This window comes from Xyrauchen texanus, chromosome 20 (assembly GCF_025860055.1).
Source record: "Xyrauchen texanus isolate HMW12.3.18 chromosome 20, RBS_HiC_50CHRs, whole genome shotgun sequence".
In the NCBI taxonomy this organism is placed as follows: domain Eukaryota; kingdom Metazoa; phylum Chordata; class Actinopteri; order Cypriniformes; family Catostomidae; genus Xyrauchen; species Xyrauchen texanus.
The window spans coordinates 13,078,331-13,101,973 of NC_068295.1; the positions used below are offsets into that span (position 1 = coordinate 13,078,331).

Sequence of the window (23,643 nt, forward strand, 5' to 3'; positions counted from 1 at the left end):
CAATTGGGCATGTGATAGGGTTGTGTGTCACCGCACCCCAAACGACTCCAAATAAGCCACAAAGTAATGTTAGAATGATGGATACCATTGTGCTCTTGCGAGACCTCTTTTCTTCCTGTTTTCTTCAAAACAAAAAGTCATATCGTAATGACATAAGCATGCTCAGGCCCGGAATGTTAAGTGCAGTGTGAGTGCAGGCCAGTGGGGGAGTGGGGTGGGGGGACAATCGTACTTGGGCACAGTAAAAGGCAACCAGGCCTAGTGTGAGTACGCCCTTACAGTGCCTGGTATACATTTGTTCATTTTGTGTGTTCCCTGGGTACCTTGACATTGCTACCGCAATGCTCTACCAGTTGAGCTGCAGGAACGTGAAAGGGAAGGGTGTGACTCAGTTGAGATGAACGCTGGCATGCTTCTCTAATGATCAACACAACAGACATAGATTGATATCGGAAAAGTGTGTTTTTCAAAACTGTGCAGCACAATTAATATCAGTTTTGAATGTGAAGCGACTGTTCATTCATTGAATTTCGGCCCAGTTGCCTAATCACAACAATGCCTCTATTTTCTGAGGCCAGACCACACTTTGAGACCTGTTTATTCTGCCATTTGTGAGAGCAGTGAGCTGCCATGTTTATCCCTGAACTTTTAAACAAAGACGCCTGGAAAAATAGTCAGCATCTTTAGACAAGAATGCAAGGGAGGCATCAGAAAGGAATTCATTTCGGAGTGGAGGTGGCGTAGTGGGCTAAAGCACATAACTGGTAATCAGAAGGTCGCTGGTTCAATCCCCACAGCCACCACCATTGTGTCCTTGAGCAAGACACTTAACTCCAGGTTGCTTTTTTAAATACTCAAATGTTCCGCAAAAATCATATCCTACAGGTGACCATTATTTTAAATTTTTCTAGTATCCATACCTGTATTTTTGGTATTTCGGCAGAAACTATTGCTACCATGGTAAATCTTAAGGGTCAGAGAGCATCTATTGGTGGTCCCTTTCAGCGGATATACAGTGGGATCCAAAAGTCTGAAAGGTGGAAATGCTTTTATTGACTTTAATGCAAAACATTTTTTTTTTTTAATTACAAATTGTAAAATCAGCATAACATTTTTGAGAAATGCTGAAAAATCTAAATGGATCAACTAGATGCTTTCATTATTTCTTAGTATTTGTTAAGTCCCCATTGTACTTTAATGCTGGCATGGACTCCGCAAGTTTATTTAAGGCCTTGTCCTTTATGTAAAATCCATGTTATTCCATCAGATATATTCTAATATATTAGAAGGTTTCAAAGAGCATCTAGTGTGCTTCAATGAAAGCAAGCAAATCTGACATTTTGTACACTGCCTGGCCAAAAACAAAAAAATGCATATTCTAATATTTTGTTGGACCTATTTTAGCTTTGATTATGGTGCGCATTCATCGTGGCATTGTTTAGAAAACCTTATCACAACATTTATTTCAATCCAGAGTTGCATTTATTTTTGGCCGAGATCTTCTATTGATGACGGAAGAGTCGAACCACTCCGTCAAGCTTGTCCAGCACATCCCAAAACCTTAAATGGGGTTAAGGTCAGGACTCTGTGGTGGGAAATAAATGTGTGAAAATGATTCCTCATGCTCCCTGTGCCACTCTTTCACAATTTGAGCCCGATGAATCTTGGCATTGTCGTCTTGGAATATGCCCGTGCCGTCAGGGAAGAAAAAATCCATAGATGGGATAACCTGTTATTCAATACATTCAGGTAGTCAGCTGACTTAATTATACTGCCACATATCGTTGCTTAGTCTAGACCTGTTCAACCGAAGTGACCCCAGATCATAACATTAGCACTCTGCGTGACAGGTGCATCGCTTCATGTGCTTCCCTTCTAACCCTGACATGCCCATCGCTTTGGTATAGTGTAAAGCTGGACTCATCAGACCACATTTTCCATTTCTCCACAGTCCAATCTTTATACTCCCTAGCAAACTGAAATTGAAGTAGTTTTTATTGAAGTAGTTGGCATTCTTGTGGCCACACAGCTGTTTAGTCCCAATCCTGTAAGTTCTCTTCATATTGTGAAGGTGGAAATGCTCTTACTTTTACTATTAAACATAGCCGTGTGTTCTACTGTCAATTTTTTGTGATCTCCGATCACGATCATTCAATGTTTTAATAATGTGTTGGACAATTCTTAACCCAATTCCAGTGATTTCAGCAATCTCCTTAGTTGTTTTCTTTGCTTGCTGCAGGCCAATTATTTTCCCCTTCTGTAAAACAGGAACATCTTTTCCATAACCACGGGATACGTCTTCTGACATGGTTGTTTAATAAATGAAAAGCTACGCACAGCAACAGATAAGTTAAAAGAATTGTTGCCAGCTGAAACATATTAATCCCTGCAATAATGATTCAATCATAGGCTCTTAAGTGTCTGCTTATTTAAATCCAAATGGCGACTGTTTTTTTTTTGGCGAGACAGTGTATAAAGTAGTTAACTTGTTCAACATCACAAATAAGAATATTAAACAATTCATTTTACATCATTACATTTCTTTGTTTAAAATGTTTTCCAGGTTTAAATGAAAAATAATTCCTGATTTTCAATGTGATCTCAGACTTATGGATCGCACTGTAGACATTTGTCCAGTTGGCCACAAACAATGTCCAGTAAACAGGCAAAACTTTGCAGTAACACCCTGCCTCAGAGCAGTGCGGAGGCACTAACTTAACATGCTACATTTGTATGTTTTTGGAATTCTGGGTTGGATATTCACATAAATGTAAACAGGCTCTAATTTTAAAGAGAAGACTATGTTACAAAAATTAGCATACCAAATGCTATAAAACAGTGGTTCCCAACCTTCCCCCCCTACAAGAAAGTCTGCGCTCCCTCAATGCAAAAGTATAATGACTGATTCAAATAATATGATGATTATGATGTATTTTTTGATTGTGCGTTCGTTGCCATGTGGTGAGATTTTGCATAACCCCAATAGACAGGATCCTTTAACATTTATAGCAGTTAACACATTTATACTGGTATACCGTCCACCCTGGCGCAGAGCCCTGCAGCTGTTTCATAGTCTCATTATAAAGTTAACATGTCAAAAAGGTATGCAGTTTTAAGAGGTTTTTGCAGTCTTGCAGTGCGTGGTTATTATTTTGCCGAAATTTCATACATTTTTAAGATCCAAGAGAAAAAAAACTCACAAGCACTTAGCCACATGACAGTCAGCGACCTCCGTTAGAAGCACCTCCGTTAGAAGCAGAGTATGTTTGATGCGCTTCATCCTCATGCAGTTGTGCAAAGAGCCTTTGGTTGGTAGAGTGATATTTCATGAAGTTTTGCTAAAGGTGCCAGGGTGTCAATGTCTTTGCACAGTTTTTTTTGGTTTATCAGTTTGAGTTAGACAAGGAAGCTGACATGCCGTCTTAACTGGTATCGCACATTTTAAAACTCAAAGCGCATGAGGTTCTGTGACTCCCCTGAAACTCTGGTGCCCACCTTAGGGAGGGTGTGGACCCCAGGTTTGGAACTACTGCTATAAACCATCAGCCTCAGAAATTGTTAACAAAGTCAGCCCATATATCATACAGATTTTTCAGTAACTACAGATATGAAATATGTCTCATTCATGCATAATTAGCAAAAACATGCATACAAACTAAATGAGGTAGAACAGAATAAAGAGCAACAAGTTTTTCTAAACAAACACAATCTGAAATCACAAATAAACGAACGCTTACATAATTATGTGGTCAAAAAGGTTGTTTATTTCAGTTTTACTCAAAATAAATGGGGGCAAGAGTCTTTTTTAAATTTTTAAATTGAGTTTTTCCTCAATCTACAACTGCCAGTTATCATCCATTGTATCTCACAAGATTCCGCAATTTATTACTCTAAAGCCTAATAACATTCCTTACAAAATGTCCCATAATAATCACAGATTCCAACAAAATACCATAGTTACTACAGTTTTAGAGACAACATTAAATCTGAAATAACTTGGTATTAGTTACAAAGTTTACTATGATACATAGTACAACATTTTAACAGTAGGGCCAGCATTTTGTGTTGTAAAATCAGACTAAATCTGGACTATGATCAGACCAAAACCAACCAAGATTATCAGACCAAGATTGGACTAAGTTTGGGCTTTGATCAGAGTAAGATCGGACTAATATTGGACAATGATCAGACTATGACTAGATTACGATCAGACTAAAATCAGACTAAGACTGTACTATAATAAGACCAAGATCGGACTAAAATTGGACTATGATCAGACTAAAATCGGACTAAGATTGGACAATGATCAGACGAAAATTGTGCTATGATCAGAGTAAAATCAGACTAAGACTGGACTATGATCAAACTAAGACAAGACTTTGATCAGACTAAGATATGAATAAAATAGGATTAAGATTAGACTAAGAGTGGACCATGATCAGAGCAAGATAAGACTAAGACTGGACTATGATCAGACCAAAATCAGACTAAGATTGGACTAAAACTGGACTATGATCAGACAAAGACTAGACAATGATCAGACTAAGGATGGACTATGATCAGACTAAAATCGGGCTAAGACTGGACTATGATCAGACTAAAATCGGGCTAAGACTGGACTATGATCAGACTAAGACACACATTGATGATGCAAACATGCAACGGTTCAGATGTGATAAGAGACCAGCAGGGGAAAGGGCAGAGGGGCCAGAATCAAACTCATATATGAAGCAATTTATCAAACCAAGTGAGAAAACAGAATAAAAGCTCAGATAGTGTTTTACGCTGCCGCAAGTCTGAGGAGCACATACCCAGCAGAACCTGGATGTCTTCAGACCTCTGGTCTTCACATGTGCAGCACCTCAGAACAATGACTCCACCCAGAACACAGTCCTCGCCAGCCAGGAACGGCGAGCCTTAAACACACAAACAAGTCAAATGCATTATGTGCATATTAACGTCCATTCAAATCTGAAATATTCATGAAAAGTTCATCAGTGGAGATATCTAATAAAATGCAGCAATATTGTGAATAATTTATTAGTTATGCTCTATTCTGAGAAGTTAATGTAATGAGCGGAAAAGCCATACATATTTGTACTTTCCCATGCCAACCTAAATGACTGAAAACAATTATTCTTTCCTAAGATTTTGTTTTATTAACCAAATGAGAAAAATTGGGAGCAAAGCCACTTTTCGCTCTTTAATAGGTAAATGATGGAATAAGTTATTTGTGTAACCCCACATGGAGCTCTGATAAAGTAACTCTGTTAAGAAAGCATGCAGACAGAAAAAAAAAAGCCAATACTCATACTTTCCCAAAGGGAAAAAAAACTGAAAACAGTTTTTGAGCAGCATGACAGGCTTTAAGCCATTTAAAAGATTTTATCTCAAAACCAAAGTAATGTTGGACACAGACTAGGTTTAAACCACAAATAACATCAGTCCATAGGAGAGAAATTTAGGTGCTGTTTCATTAAAGCCATATTGATTTAGCACATCATGTTGTATTCAGCTTGTTTACAGAGTACCAGTCTCTTTTTATGACACCTCTCATTTAAAACGCTTTAGTGAAATCCTGGACAGCCTTCACAAAGAATATGGCCTTAAATGCACACTTCAAAAGGCATCTTAAAACATAGTTTTATCCAATATTCCATTAAAAGGCTTTTGCTCTTTTCTTTCCATTTTGTCTAATCATCTCCATAGTTTCATCAACTGTACTTACTATAAAATAATTATTATTATAAAACAACATTCTGACTCTAAATTCTGATTGGATGTGCCATGTTTGAAGCCATTTGTAAAATGACAATATATGCACATCTGTGGCCACACATTTACACCAAAGAGCCAAAACATTATGACCACTCATAGGTGAAGCGAATGACATTGATCATCTCCTAACAAGGCCACATGTCAATGTCTGGTTAGATTGGATAGTAAGTGAACAATCAGTTCTTATACTCAATATGTGGAATGCAGGAGAAATGGGCAGGAAGAAAGACCTGAGTGACTCTTACAAGGTCCATATTGTTCTGGCCAGACGACTGGATAAGAGAATCTCTGAAATGGCAAGGCTTGTGGGATGCTCCTGGTCACCAGTGGTGAGTACCTACCAACAGTGGTCCAAGTAGGGACAAACCGGCTACAGGGTGTTGGGCACCCAAGGCTCATCGATGCGTGAGCCACAGAAAATGTTAATGATGGTTACTTGAAGAATGTGTCACAACACACAATCCATCGCATCCTGCTGCATAAGGGGCTGCGTAGCGCAGACCGGTCAGAGTGCCTATGATCTCTGACCGTTCGGAACTGGACCTTGGAGCAGTGGAAGGGGTTGTCTAGTCCAATGAGTCCCGGGTTTTTTTACATCACATGGACAGCTGTGTACATATACCTGGGGAAGTGATTCCCAGTGTTCTGCTGGGAAACCCTGGGTCCGGCCATTCATGTGGACAACAATTTGACATGTGCCACCTACCTAAATATCATTGCAGACCAGGTACACCCCTTCATGGCAATGGTATTCCATGATGGCAGTGGTCTCTATCAGCAGGATAATGCCCCCTGCCACAGTGCACAAATTAATTATATAATATATTAATAATAATAATAAATATGGTTTATTGAACATTGGTGTCTTTTATTCTATTGTTGTTGATGCCATTAAAAACTCTGCTTTGTGTCATGACTAAAAACACCCTTTACAAGTGGTAAAATCACTGTTACAAATGGTGTCTCGTGGCTTATTGATTTATTCAGGGTTCCCACACATTTTTATGATTGCAATTTCCATGACCCTTCTAGTCTTAATCATAATAGCAATCATAATTTACTATTGTTAAAAAAATATCATATTAATCCAAATGTCTCAGGTAAAAAGCTCAACCTCTTGCCATTTCTGGCAGATTAAATATTTCAGAGGAGAAATTGTTTTCACTATTCAGTACTATACAAATTTTCATAACTTTTCCATGACTTTTAAGATTTTATTGATTTCCATTTCTTTCACAGGCCTGGAAATCCCAATTTTAAAATTCTGTCATTTATTCCAGTTTTACATGGCTGTGGAAACCATGTTTATAATAAAATGTCCCAATCTGTTATGTTTTGGACATTTATTTATATATGTTTTGCCCTAATGTTCACTAACCAAGCATTTCAGCATTTAATATAAACACAAGAAAATAAACAAAATAAGATACTAAACCCTAAATATCTCCCAATAATGTGTCAGATTTCCGTGCAACAAAACTATAAAGGTCACAGGCCAAAACCAGCAAATATTCCCACATGTACAATGTGTGCTACAATCATGAAATCCAAGCGGTCACCCAATTTCATGAGTCTAGAAAGAGAACCACACGAGCAAAGCCTCTGAACATGAAAGAAGAGCTACATCTTCAAATATACTGTCAACAAAGTATTTATGACATCTGAAAATAACTGTGGCCATAGAAATATAATTTAACTAAAAGCTTGTGGAGCCCATTCAAAAGAATGTTATTGATCCCCAAATCCAAACAAACTTTAAAAAAGTTGTGGCTGTTGAAATTTTTGAAGAGCTCATTTCCAGTCAACCAAGTTGTTAATGATTTTGTTGTTTAGATTCAGCTGAGGGTTACTCTTCTTTGCATACTGTGGTGAAGTGATGTTAGCCTGAAAGAGAGAGAGAAACATTAAAACAGGGAGAAGGAGAGGGAGAGACTCACTGAGGAACTTTTTTTGTATAGCCTCCAGTACGGCCTGGTGTGCATTTTCAGCCTGCATGGCGGTTGAGCATTCTTTGGCCAAAAAGGTGCGAATCAGGTGCTCCCCAGAGCCTGTAACAGTGCAGACATGCATTGTGAAACCAGCATTCCACAAATCTTTATCAGTATTTTACCAAAAATTACATATTGCATGACAAAAAATACACTAAAACATAACATATCTTATTCAACTGCAAGACATTTGACATTTTTTGGTTTCTATTTTGATTGCATAAACAGTTTCAAGAATGTTAGGAGAAATCAGACAGTTTTGACACAGAACTGAATTTCTCAGTGATTATCGTTACTACTTATTCACAGAATTTTCAGAATAATTATTTCCATCAAAAAGAAACTATAAAACCCCGATAAAAGTAGTACTAATGCACTGTATTCCAAGTTCTCTGAAGCCATACACATATTTTTGCATATTTTTAAGATTTAACCTTGTGCGAACCTGCAGACGTTGTATTGTGTCTTCGCTCTACGCTATGCATAATTTAATACATTTAATTTAAACTGACTGATCTCAGTTCAGGACACTCTAGGCTGTCAGTAAAGAGCTAAACTTTTAACAAAACAACATGCCACCAATCTCAGTAGAGTTTGTTTTTGGGAGAAACACCAAGAAAACTGCATCTGGTAAGAAACCTTATTAAGTTTTTACATTGAAACCTGTTTAAGTCAAAAGATTTAAGAGTCTCATCCGAGTTTTATCCGATATGCCATTATAAAAATCTGAGCGATTTATCGCAAAAGGCATGAAGTTAAACACAATGATTATATAAGAGGACTATAGGACTCTATTTCCCTTTTAAATCCAATATTCACTATGAATTAAGAATCTGAAAAAGCTGAAAAATGTTGCTTTCATAGGCTTTATATGAGTTAGGAGGTACATTTCGACTGTTCTGAGACCAGTGCAGACAGACAGCACACTGGATGTTAAGTCATTCACTAAATAGCGAGAAAGGGAGCATCCTATAGCTTTCCTATGAAGTGCATTTAATCCAAACTTCCAATCAAAAGTTTAGTTTCAGGTAGCAGATGATGCTTGAACCACTCAACATCATTGGCAGATATGGTACAATGGTAATCAGTACTTAGACTCAGACTTTATACTGTATATACTGTGTATTTATTTTAACATGGTTGGCAGTGATTGGACGATGCTGGCCATTACTTGTATCAGAATTAATTATGCTAATTTCTGATTGGTACAATGCTTCAGCACAGGCCATCACTTGTTTGTTTGACAGTGCAAGAGAGAACTTTGTGAACTTGCCAAAGTAAAAAAAAACAATTTAGGTAGGCAATTAAAATCACAGTTATAAAAACTTAGGACACTAACGAGACCTTTCTACTGACTCTGAAAAACACCAAAAGAAAGATGCCCAGGGTCCCTGCACATCTGCGTGAACGTGCCTTGCATGGAGGCATGAGGACTGCAGATGTGGCCAGGACAATAAAATTGCAATGTCCGTACTATGAGACGCCTAAGACAGCGTTACAGGAAGACAGGAAAGACAGCTGATCGTCTTCGCAGTGGCAGATCATGTGTAACAACACCTACACAGGATCAGTACATCCAAATATCACACATATTAACATATAAACACATATAAACTGCTTGAGATCCACCAGGAATGCACAATCCCTCCATCAGTGCTCAGACTGTCCGCAATAGACAGAGAGGCTGGACTGAGTGCTTGTAGATCAGTTGTAAGGCAGGTCCTTACCAGACATCTACAAAATCACCTATGGGCACAAACCCACCTTCGCTGGACCAGACAGGACTGGTAAAAAATACACTAAACTACTCACTGACGAGTCATGGTTTTGTTAGGGGTGATGGTCAGACTCTTATTTGTCGTTCGAAGGAATGAGCATTTCACTGTGACGAGTACTCTGGAGCAGGATCGATTTGCAGGTGGAGTATCCGTCAGGGTCTGGGGCGGTGTGTCACAGCATCATCGGACTGAGTCATTGCAGGCAATCTCAACGCTGTGCGTTACAGGGAATACATCCTCCTCCATCATGTGGTACCCTTCCTGCAGGCTCATCCAGACATGACCCTCCAGCATGACAATGCCACCAGCCATACTGCTCATTCTGTGTGTGATTACCTGCAAGACAGGAATATCAGTGTTCTGCCATGGCCAGCGAAGAGCCCGGATCTCAATCCCATTGAGCATGTCTGGGACCTGTTGGATCGCAGGGTGAGGGCTAGGGCCATTCCATTTCTGTTAGTCACATGTCTGTGAAACTTGTTCAGTTTATGTCTTGAAGTTGAAAGTGAGAGGACGTTTATATATATTTTATTTCTTTTATAATTTTTTTTTGCATGTTTATTAGGGCCTATATTAGCATCACAGCATTCATGCTCTGGTCTCAAGAAATGAAACATTTCTATTTCATAACACAATTCCATCAAATTAATGGCATTTTTAACTCAATTAAATAAAAAAAAGTTAAATATATGTTTTTATTATTTTGTTAATGATTTAATAAATTTTATGGAATATAAAACTGAAATGCTAAATATAATTTTTGCTAAATAATATTTTTGTGTGTGTGTATTAGAACTGTGAGACGCATAGACCAAATTTGTATTTGTATTTTGCTAAAATCTTCCCCTCCACTGCAGCTCTCATATCAAAAGCATCAATACATATTCTGTTTGTGAAGATGCTTTTTGCCAGGCTTGACATCAGTGTCAAGCTAATGCTATTAGCTGTTGCGTCTCTCGTTTAAATATTGAGAATTATTTTTTGAGAAAAGTACTCTCCGCTGCAGCTCTCAATCTCACGCAATGCTTTCGTGTCACTTCAGAAGAGTTTGTTTACAGCAAACGAGATGGAGTACTTTAATGATATGAAGCTTGAGAGTCTCAGTCCTAGCTCTCTTTAATTACACGGAAAGGACCACCTGAGACAATTCACCTCACTACTTCTGTAGTTTTTTTGTTTTTTTTTAAACAAAGAATGTCAGCGTTTTAAAACAACATGATGGTGAGAACACTATCACATAATTTCTATTTTTGGATGAAGTGCCCTTTTAATAGAAGGACTATTTAGGTTCTTTACTGTATGTTCTTCATAATTCAGTACCTTGACAACATCTGCATCTACCAAATATGTGGTGTTCCTCTGTGTCTGTGTCTGCATCTACATCCTGACTTGTTCTGAGAGCGGATTTCTTTTTGGTAGTATTAAAGTAAAACAAAGCAGTATAGAGAACAAACCGATTCCCTGAAGAGCAGCTTTAAAATGCTCATTTGGAGCAAATGATCTACCTGAAAGACAAGTGAAGGCCTGCCACCTCCTTTACACATACAATGCAATAACATTTTTGTGCTTTCAGAGGTTTTCAAGGGATACAATGTTTTAAAAAGATAGAGGAAATTAGGGATTAGAAAAGTAGTCAAATTATAAGACAACGTCTACACTGGTTCCTATTTTTATATAAACTATGATAAAACACCCTGCTTTTTATTATCATCACTTCAAAAGCCTGGATTGTCTTAATAGTCATAACATCGAATGAAAAGACTTCAAGAGCATCTGCTCAGACTAACGGTAATACCATACAATAACAATTAACAGGGGTCTCCATGGAACTGTGATTTAAAGAAAATGTCAAATATAGAAATTGTTCATATCTCATTGTAAAAAAAAAAAAGACAGTCACAGTCATTTGCCTTTCAAATGCAAACGTGTACAGCAGCCAGCTTTCGAAATCGAGGGGGTGTAAAGAAATACCTTGAACACAAAGACTCTGGCAGCCACTCTTAAAAACCATAAATCCTTAAGAAAATAGCTGTGTTGTTTCTGTAAACACAAATGTGGGCCTTGTAAAATATCAGGTAACTACAACAAAACTCAGTGCGGTTTTGTTGTCATGACAATAAGATGCTAATTTCTTTTCTACCTTTTGTTTTTTAACAAAAGAATGAACAAAAGACTGGCTCCAACATTGGCTCGCTATTTTCAAGTTACCGTAAACCCTCTCGTTCTCTTGAGGGAAATGGATGTTATTGGCAACATTACCACAAGTTAACAGTTAATTTAACAAGCAAACAGTGCCATGATAAAGCAAACTCCACTTCCAGTGGAAAGTAAATAAAACTAAAACCAAAGTCGTCATGAAAAAGGCAAACGTGGTGCAAGGAATCTCGCCACTGGCCCTCAGTGAGACCGCAGCCAACACCGCAAAGAGTCAGGGTTGACCTGGGCACCCGCACATAAGCTGAGGGAGAAAGTGAGCTCTGTGAAGCCAGAATGATTGTTTTTCTCCTCCTTTTGATAGGAACGCCTTTCAAGTTGGGAAATGAAAAGCAGGTGCGTCGCTGGAGCGCACATTCGGACTGCCCGTCCTCACCGCCATGCGTTTTCAATTTCGAGGAGGATGAAAGAGCAACGCATGCTGAAATGGCCATGGGGGGAGAAGGTGATAAAATGTGTGATTCTGCTTTTGTTTTTGGAATGGCGGACGATCAAAAACTAAGAGGCACCAAACACAATGTGATTTTCGTGCCTGTTGCACATGAGTTGTGCGATTATAGAGTAAAAATGTCAACAGGGAGCACACATGTAAAACAGCACTCGTAATATCATGGAATCAAGCAGCAGAGTAAATAAAGTCACCTTCTAAAAAATGTGTTTTTAGAAAGGAAATTACAGTATATTTTAAACAAGGATAATAAGGCCTATTTTAGGACCATTAACATGTTTTGCATTGTGATGTCATCACAATCAAGCACAATTTCTGCACAAGACATCCTCTTTGGACACAAAGTACAAATATGCTTGTATTTGCCGTACACTATTGGCCTATTGACTTATACTAAATATAAATATACTAAAGAAAATATTTTTTATTAATGTGACAGAAAGCATTAGTTATAAACCTAGAGTGCAAAGCTCTGGGCCCCGTTCTCAACAGGAATCCCAGAAAAAAAAAATTTCCTCTCTAAATACGTCCTTAAAAAGCATCTTGCAAATTACATTAAAATACTGGAGTTAATGGTTAAAATCCATACCAGAGCTGAAGAAATTACATAAAATAAAAGAAAAGGAAAAAGAAAGAAAATGCTTGGCTGGTAGGCCTATTTGTTTTTAATACAACACAGAAATAAGTCAGAACAGTTTCATAGTTTAAACTCTGTATATCAGTTAAGGACAGTAAATGGACATAACATCACACTAATATGACTCCAGTGGTTGTCATACCTGAGGTACTCACAGCTGTCGTCATGGGCATTCTCAGCCCAGCAGCCACATCCATAGTGAGCAGCCTGAGAACCAGTGAAAGATTAGGAGAATAATATTTCAACACTGTTAAAGAATAAGAATATATCCATATGCAAACACAGAGGTGGGGTGGAGCAGAGGAGAGCATGTCAATGTTATCTCTATAGACTAAAAGATGCATTTAAAGATTTTGCCTTTTACTTGCCTGTAAAGCATTTTGACCTACTTGTATTAAAATATACAGGCCTTTTCACACCTCACAACTTTTTACGCCAAAGCTACACACTGAGTGCAATAAAAAATTTTCCTTTAAAGACCCCATGAAATGGCATGCCAAGTGCTTCATGTGTTGACATATTTCCCTTAACATATTGAAGTGCACTAGGCTTTAGTTACATCTATGCCATAAACCATGATTTGCTACCTGCTATCCTGTACCAGGTAGATTTTCATTCTAGAGGGCATTTGATTGGACAAAATATGTGTACTGAGAGTTAAACATCAATTTTTTTGTTCTGTTTTTCTGGAAGACAAAGACTGCAATTTTTAAATGCAAATGCATGGAGTGCACCACCATTGTGTCCTTGAGCAAGGCACTTAACTCCTGGTTGCTCTGGGGGGGATTGTCCCTGTAATAAGGGCTCTGTAAGTCGCTTTGGATAAAAGCGTCTTCCAAATGCATAAATGTATATGTAAATGTAAATATTCCTGCTAGCAGTTAATTTTTTCAACCTTTATGAATACAATAGCATATAGATGGCTTCAAAGCTAATGGACATGAAATAAAATCCAACACTCCAATTTTGATCTCATAGGGTCTTTAACATATAAGTCAAACGAAGCGGCATCTTTATGCACTAGCTGAGAGTTACCTATCCCACTCGGCCCGGGTGCTTTATGGCTAGACCTCCGCTGGAAACCGCAGCCGCCACATTCCCTTCCTGATCCACCACCACCGCCCCTACTGTGTCCAGACAGGCTGAGTTATTCACCTCACCTTGCATCCAATGTCTCCTACCGGCTCCAGGAAGCCATAATCGTTCTCCTAGCACACAGTATTACCATTCAATTACAATTTCCTATTGCACAGATGGATATTAAACAGCCCTTTGAGTTTCTGCAGTCTAACATCCTGACTTAATTTACACAGAGAAATCAAAAATAAATTTACTCTCTCAAAGTGTCAATGTATCTTCCAGCTAAACTGCGGGCCAAGAAGGAAGAACAAAGAGACTGCAGTTACTGGCAACATTAAAAAGGCACGTTTCCAAAAACAGGAATACTGCTAGACCGAAACACAGACTGAACATTGCTGTTTTTGTTTTTTGAATATAGTCTGTGCAGTCTGCTCCCAGGCCTAGCTGGGTACTATAACTAAACCTGAACATTCCGTCAAACTTGAGAAGTGAAATACACTTTGCTATTTAACCTGAGCAAATAAAGTCCAATTGTGGTCAATTATATATCAGCATCTGATAAATGACCCTAGCACACTCATTTATAATGGGTAAAGTGGTCATTTTTAAAAGGAATGTTTTCATTTGCTGATTGCAATGTACTTTGGAGAGAGCATTACTGTGAATTTAAACAGTCATAGAGCTGCTTGATAAATTAGTGTCATTAATGGGCCACAGGTCTTCAGACCTCGAGTGATTTTTATGTGCAATAATTTTCTAAAACATGAGGGAACTGGCTAATCAGAATGTTATTATTATTGATCTCACCATCAGCTATAAATCTGACAAAATCAACTCCAGTACAAAGTACAACATCTGCTTGCAGACCTTTCCAAAGAAGCGCATCAATTTTCCTCTCCTTTATGGGTAGCTGTTTGTATAACCTTTATATCTTCAAAAAACGATCCTGCTTTATCTTCATTTTGGTTTGTCATGAAAGCAAGTTGGTAATAAACCTTAAATTGGCTGTGTGAAGGAAGTTGAAACATTTCCAGCTTGGGGCTGCATCTTTAAGTGTCTGTGTAAAAATAAATCGAAAATCTTCACAGTTTGTTTGACCAAACAATTTCTATTAATTTTCATGACCTTTCAAGTCTTTTATGATTACTAGATGAAGATCTTTTAAAATTTTAAGACACTTAAGAGATTTCTGGGGATATTTCCATTTTTATGTCAGGCACCAATCTTTTGAATTAATATATTTAAATTATTATACTTATTAGTGTACAAATTTCTCCAATAAGACCCTGTAAACACAGATGGATATTGTCACAGTGGCTTGTGGGCAAGTTTCACTGTATGTATTTAGCCAATTATATACATTAGAGCAAAACTAGAAAACTTCGCTGTGGAAATTTCCATGACAGATTTAGCTTATTTCCATAGAGTTTTAAAAACCTTGATGTGTCCAGGTTTTCAGTTATTGTGGAATTTTTTTTTTCATAATGTTCATATGAGAACTTGTGTTGTTTAAGTGCTAAACAAAACAAAAAAAGTTGATGGTGCATGCAGGCAACATTGAATGAAAATCAAGGACTTTCAAGTACATTTCCAGCAATAAATCTGTAATTTGCAAGATATTCACAGCAGTGAGAACTCAGAGATTTTATATAATTCTAAATTCCCAACTTGTATTAAGAGTGACATGAACAATATTTACAAGTCAGAAATTTGCAATTTAAGTAATTCCAACATTGACATGAATGGACCATTAACAAATGTATAGGAGGTAATCGGCCAGGAAAAGTAACGCATTATCTATAGCATGTTTAAGTATATATAATATATATATATATATATATATGACACTATATATATACACTTTGTCAAAATCCATGTATTTCCATTTTAGGAAAGAAAACAAAACATTATGTAGCAATATACTGCTTTATTAACATTTTCCAAACAAAGCCTTCCACAATATAAAGACAATACACTAAAATATCACTAATTCAAGTAACATTAAACGTTTCCCTTTGACTAACTGAAATAACTAGTACCCACATAGGTTGTATATTTATTGCAATGACCATTAAATCCCTTAAACACTCATCCTCCACAATATTAATTTGCCAGTAGACTGTGGCTATCCACTTTGTTACAGCAATCGTGAAGCTGTGTTCATGATTCGCATCAAAGCGGCAATGCAAGCGTAGTGCGCCATTTTGAATTCACCTCGAAAAGTGCTTGCAAACAAAAATGTCTCATTCTGTGTTAAGGATGATAGTTAAGATTTGGTGTGCTTCTGTGGTAATTAAAATTTGCCTTACATAGGCTGAAAAATAATTGATTTCTATAAGAAGTCCCACCTGGGCTTGTTTTGTACATCAAATAGTGTTAAGAGTTCCTTTTACCATTATTTTTTCACTGACAGGGAAGTGCGTTCAGAGATTCTTTTATTTATTGAGATAACAACCTCCTCTATCATAGGAGAGAGCATAACGGTCAACTAGCATAATGTCATAATGTCTATGGGACTGCTGCATTATGCTATTTTAGGCTAAGCTTGTAGATTCTACTTGGTAGAAAGGCTCTGGCACTGTTGCGTGTGCGTCATTGTAATGACTTTGGGTGGACACATTACAGAGTTTCTTCACTTCACATCAGTGTTTATGCTGTATTAATGGTAAATGCGTTAATCGTGATTAAGAAAAATGTACGTGCCTGACTAGAATTAATGTTTCTTTTAATTTTCGATGAACAACTGACTGTAAATAACAAAGGTATTAAGACATTATTCAGTAAAAATATATTGCTTGGATCTTGTTTTTGATGGACACATATTAAATGGAGTACTGCCCCTTGTATTCCAGTGCTTACATTTCTAAAAGTTAAATTCAAGCACTTTAAGGACCTTATGCTAACCCTGTGACAATAACACGAGCAACTGTGAAAAAGCTTCTCTCAAAGCGCTCATGAATATTTAGTGTCCAAATATATTGTAGGTGTTCAGAAGACTTGGAATATGATTACTTTTATGATACCTTTTGTGTCCTTTTCTAAGCTTTAAAGTGAGGCAATATCCACTGCCATTGTGCACAAATGACAATCCATAATAATATTTAAAACATATATAATTTTGTGTTCTGCATTACAAAGAAAGAAAGCCATATGGGTTTGGAACGACAAGTAAATACAGACATGTGAGTAAATAAAGAATATTCATTTTCTGGGTATACCATTCCTTTAATAATAAATTTTAATCAGATTAAGAAATAACACAAGTTCAATGAATTTGTATCATAATGAAAACTGCACGAGTGCACTCGCCCACATAACAGAGGAAACAAACACGGCTGAGTTCTGTGAAGCACATAAAACACATAAAAAATTTGCAAGAACACCAAGACCCCAGGCAAGCAATACAAATTCATTTCATACCCAGAAAGACAATAAATATGCCACTTATAAAATCAAACAAACCACAGGCCACTTCAGAGGAGACTGGGGGGGTGTTATCTTAATCACAATTTAATGCATAGAATCGGAGAAATAGGGTTTATTGAACTGGACTACATTTTGCAAACAAGAATGCAAAGCCATGTGGCACCCCAGAGGCAGAGATCACTCATGCAGAGAGAGCCAATGGCAATCATTTAATTTAAACTGATGCTATCTTTCAAACAAACCATACAAGGTTCTAACTACAAACACAAATACCATTTATACTGAACCAATTTGTATTTGTCTTTCCTGTCCAATCATATTTTCGCCATATTTTCCCTGGGATATTCAGACACTGTAATTTGCAGCTAATGACCCACAAGTGACCCACATTTTTACTTTCTCATAGGGAACACACAAGAGTCACACCAAACGCTCCATTGATGGATCTGCACTGGAACCCATTTTTCCTAAACACCTGTATTCCATGTGTAACTGTCAAATCGCTTCCTTGAAAATTTACCCAAAAAGTATGAGAGATGCTAACATGTTCAAGCACATTACTGGAAAGAATTTGATAAAATGACTTCAAGATGTGGGCTCAGGAGACATCAGGCTGGTGGTGCTGAAACGCAACAATCTCTCAATTCACATTTGAGCATCAACAGTCGCATTAAAACATCCTGTGATGTTAATTTGGTCTTAGATCACCAACATATGAACCTGTGATTTTTGGTTTCTTTAAATTAAGACATAAACGATCCATGAAATCAATGACGAAGTGAACACACCCTACCAAACAACACTGAGAGAAATCAGAAGGAAATGGTTCCACCCAAACATGAACATGTATTATTTACAATACTTACCCAAACCCACATGACTTCCTTTCTTTCTTTAGTCAGTAAAACACAAAAGGTTAGGTTAAAAAAATTGTGACCCATTTAGTTTATTTTAGTATAATGAAAGTGAATGAGAACTGGGGCTATCAAGCTCCAAAAAAAAAAAAAAAAAAAAAAAAGCACTATTAAAATATAATAAAAGTGGTCCATACGACTGGTATATCACCATAGTCTTCTGAAACCATATAATAGTGACTGAGTGAGGAGTAGACCAAAAGTCGTTATACACTGAAAATCAGCTTAATCAGCCCTAGGTCTCCTTAGCATGTTAATGAAAGAAGTAGTGCTGTCTGATTCGTAAACAAATCACTCTTTTTGGGTCTGATATTTTCAGTTAATCTATTAATCCAGTTCACAAAACCACTCTGAATGATTAGTTCATAAATCTGATTTCTAACTCAAACTCAATGACCCGTCTGCAGCTGTGAACAGCTAAATGAAGGGAAAGATGATCAGTGAATAATTACTTAAATTTCTTGAGAAAAAAAATGAAAAATTTAAATTTGTGGGTGATCAATTTCCTTAAAAGTTATAGTTGCTATTTTCAAATCTTGTTGGCTAACTAATGCCAACTGATACCCATGAAGCAGCACAAGCAGGGCTTCGGAGTACAGTGTCACCTAAGTGCAAATTCCTTATGTGCAGTGCCATGTCAGCATTGCAGTAAGTATACATGTGTGTGTGTGTGTGTGTGTGTGTGTGTGTGTGTGTGTTTCCTGTGATTGTGAGTAATTGAGGTCTACACGCCCCCCTCCAAGGTCGTCATTAGCCCATGGGTTTCCTCCTCTGGGTATGTGGTGGTTTTGAATTAGAGGACTGAACAGATGCAGATCCTGTTATCAGTAAGTAATAATGTCAGAGCAAATGCCTCTGCAGCACTGTGTTTATGCCTAATTAAATGAGTTGAATTGAATGTGAGGGTGGAAACCTATGGAGCCGTTATAGGAGAACCTTGCATATTTAGTGCAGTCTTTTTATTTTAATACGAGAGTTTTAAGAATGCCTCCACCGAAGCACAACGGCATATCCTGTATGTTACGGTTTTCACTTTTATTAGAAGGAACTCGTAAAGGAATTGTGCACCTAAGAATGAACATTCGGTCTATATTTACCCAACCTAATGTCGTTTCAAACCTGTATGCTCATATTTTTTCAGCGCAACACAAAATTAGGAATTTTGAAGAATCTTTACACCGCTCTTTTCCATATTTATGCTGGCCAGTTCATACTGACAATTGCTTCCAAATAGAAGTTCCCAAAATGACAAAAAAAACAAGACAAAAGGTCTCCTGTGCTATATATCGAATTTTCTAAAGCCATTAAATAGTATTCTGTTCAGAACAAAAAGAAAATTAAATTGCTTTTAACTGATAATCTTCCCCTTCGCCAAAGCTCTGAAATCTCATTCACACACACACAGAGCCAAAAATTTAGTTTTGATGCTTTACAGGTGTAATGTCATTTAAACCACAACAACACTGGTAGTCATGTGTGTCATAAGCAAAGGTGACAGTCTGAATATGCAAAATGGAAAATATACCTGATAGATGCAGCAGAAAGGAAATATTTCAGTGAATAACAAAAGACATTTTGTCTAAATCTATCTAATGGCTTCAGAAGACTTGAAAATAGAGCACAAGTTGTACGGATCAGAGGTCTGCTTCCCGGCACAAGCCCGATTGGAAACGAAAAACTGTGTTTTGGGCCAGGTTAATTAGGGTCAAGTTAGGCTTTGTTATCAACAGAGCTCTCAAAATTAACGTGTAAACGCATGTGATTAATTTAATTCACGTTTATTGCATTTTTGAAGCTCTGTGCGAGTTCTAAATACTGGCTGAAATAGGGAGGAACCTTTGATGTGTCCAGCAGGGACATTGCACTAAAGTACAAACCAGAAACACACAACAGTGATTCTGTGCCAAAGACCAAGTGATGGAGAAAGTACCTCTTACAAAACAAACCCAGATGGGACTTGTGACAAAAATAAAGTACTTTGTGTCCTTTGTAAGTCGGAAGTTTACAACAGAAGCACGTCAAATCTTAACCATCACCCACAAGCCAAACACGATATATAGCACTAATGAGGGACTGCTGCGCAGCTTGTTGGAGTTCTCCTGTGGAGGGTCTGTTGACACTCTGCTCGAAGTTCATATAATTTCAACTTTCAACCCATTGCCGCTAATCTTTCGAAGCATCAGCTAATGATTACCAGATCATTCAGATGAAGTATCATTACGGGGGCAGTGCCAGCACTAAAAACAAGACGTTGGTCGTTTTCGAAATGGCATACTACCATACAACTCTTACTATTTCTGTTATACATGGATTTTACAGAAGAAGTAAGACTAGTATGGGTTATATGCCATTCTGGATATGGCCACTGTCTGCAGCCCTTTTCATGTGGAATTCAATCATATGCATGTGAATAAAATTAATTCCATATCCAAAGTGTATAGCCACAGCCTGCAGGCTGATTAATATTGTGGAGAATGAGGGTTTAAGAGATTTAATGCCCATTGCAATGAATACGCAACCTATGCAGACAAGTTCTTTTAATTAATTAAACTCCCACTTAAACTTTGGAAAGCATCTAATGTTTTCATATTAAAAATGTATGTTAAAGTGAACTTGCATTGGCGATATTTTAGCTCATTTCTATCTTTATTTGTTTGGAAAATGTTAATAAAGCATTATTGTTATATTCTGTTTTGGTTTCTTTCCTAAAAAGGAAATAAATGCATTTTGACATGAAAAGAAGTATATAGTCAAATTTCAGCACTTACAAAATCTGCAATTAATCGCGATTAACAATGAAAAACATTATGCGATTGTTCAGGATGACATTTTTTTTAATCGACTAAAAGCACTAGTAATAAATTAAAAAAATGGATAATTTATTATTATTATTATTATAAATATTTGGATTTGAATGCCGTTTTATCAGCATCTTTCACAAAGCAGCTCATGTTGCAAAGAGTTCTTCGTTGTGTTGCATACGATGCTTAAATAAAATACAACCTATTCCAACAAATTGACATGCTTGGCTTAAAATTGTATAGTACCGGTTGGGCCAAACCTTCACTATGGACTATTTTAAGGTTCTTATAATTTGTGAAAATTATACTTTTGTGTTCCACAGAAAAATAACAGAATACTGGTTTGGAGCAACATGAGGGCGAGTAAACAAATGTTGACAGAATTGTTATTTTTGTGTGAACTATTCCTTTAAGAATATGTTCTCAGACATCAAAGTTGTTTGCTACTGTTTGGATTACAAGAGCAGGAAATTAGGGCAGACACTTTGAATTAATTCAGGGCCCATGTATTTTTGGAAGTTCACTCACGCGTCCACTTGATTGTCGTCTCCTCTTCATCTCAACCTGCTCCGCCAGCTCCATCTTCCTCTTATTTCTCTTGTAGGCTGACAAACTGAACTCTGCAAAGTGTTGAAAAAGGCATGACAGTCCATTTCAGACATTACTCCACTGCTTTGACTTTCATCCCAGAAACTGCGTTGGTTGATGAGTCATGACTCATTGAACACTGACAGACTTTTTGCTCCTGTGGTCTTACTGCTGATCTTATTATTAGTATTATTATTCATGACAAAATGGTGCAGTAATAGTGAGTGTTAGGTAGGGGAGAGACTTTATTCTCATAATAAATCAGTCTATTGGTGGATATGTGGTTAAAACCCTCAAAGTCTCCCTAAATAATAGGGCATGTGTTACAGTGAAGTCATGGTTCTGGCATCAGATCAATTCCAGCACTGAAAACACACTATCTCTCTCAGACACAGCATGGGGCACTCTATTAAAGTTTAAAAGCTATTGTTTACCAAACGCCACATTCCACTTCTGTGAAAATCTTTTAATCAAAGTAAATTAATCAATGAAATGGGCACAATTAAGCCATTTAGAATAATTTAATGGAATGCAATTAGGGCTGCTAAAAATATTACAGAGCCAATGGCTTAAAAATGGTCTGCCAGATGAAAACGCATGCCTTCTTGCCAATCATTAATCAATTAAATTATATACCACTGTCAAGACTTAATAACAGTGATAAGTGGCAGTAGTTTAAGCCTCACAACAGGACTGTGAGGGGAATTCAATAAAAGGTGCTATATGTAAGACAAACATTTGAAACGGGTACTGCAGTCCAAATTCAAAATATTGGAGAGTTGTCTGCCCCTCCTCAGACTCGAAGATCATGCGTGTTGCCAGAATGTTGACATGCAAATTAGCCAACTCAGCATCCGTTTTAAAGGATTTCTGGGCTTTAAGCTATCACAATCTTCCAAAGGCATCTCCAATATTCCTCCTTGTGTTACTACGACTCTGGTCATGGTGGTTTTTAGATGGATGGCGAGGCTTAGTAGGTTGGGTGGAATCTGTCATCTCTGATCCGGTTTGTTTCCATGAACTGGCTGCATGTTGCATGGCTGCAGCACACGGTGTTGCTTGCCTGCAAACTTGTTAAAATCTGGCAACTCGGCGGTGTCTAAATACTATTGGTGAGTGGGCAGTGGGTGGGATCACACAGGTTAAAACATAAACAGAAATTCCGGCCCAGAATGGAAACTTCAAAGTAGAATATATTGGCTGTAGCATTGTTAACAAAGAAGTCAGTATTTCAACTTAGCATGTTTCCTAATTCTCCAATGACACACTAATGGTCATTTTATGATTTAGTACAGTAAAAATATGACATAGCACCTTTAAAGGACAATGAGAAGTTAATTTGCATTTCCTCAAGGAAATACCAGTGCTTTCTAAACAGCAAAAGAGAAAAATATAGTTTTAAAGTTTTAGTTAAACTTAGGCTTTGATTCTGGTAAATGCTGAATAAATGCATAAATGGTTATGGTAAGGAAAGGAAGGTAAGATTAATCCAGTTCAGTATACAGATGCCAGAAAGATCTATCGAATCAGTATGCAATATTATGATGACATCATCAATGTCTGTTACATCTTAAATTTCTTTGAAAATCTAAAGCTTACAAAAAATAAAATTGATAGCACACCTAAGGCTGAATTATGAATAAAATATGTTTTCTTAAGGTTCCTTTAACTCAAAATGTAGAGCATGGCACTAGCAACACCAAGACCATGGGTTCAATTCCCAGGGAACACACAAACTATTAAGATGTATACCTTGAATGCACTGTAAGTCGCTTTGGATAAAAGTGTCTGCCTAATGCATAAATGAAATGAAATAAGTTTGCAATAGGTTTGCAAATCAGGATGATTTAAATGCAGAAGTTTAATACTTTAAAAAAATCCAACCATATACCATGAATATCAATAGTGCTGCTTTGCAAGCATTGTACTTTCTCTGTAGAATGTCAATTTATCTGTTAAAAAGGCCTAATTAAGTAATAAGGTAGCTTAAA

General features: G+C 37.2%; 1 pseudogene; it reads right to left on the reverse strand.

The window, feature by feature from the left end:
- The window catches only part of LOC127660319 (threonine aspartase 1-like), a 45,046-nt pseudogene that overhangs the window by 9,490 nt on the left and 11,913 nt on the right, over positions 1-23,643 (reverse strand).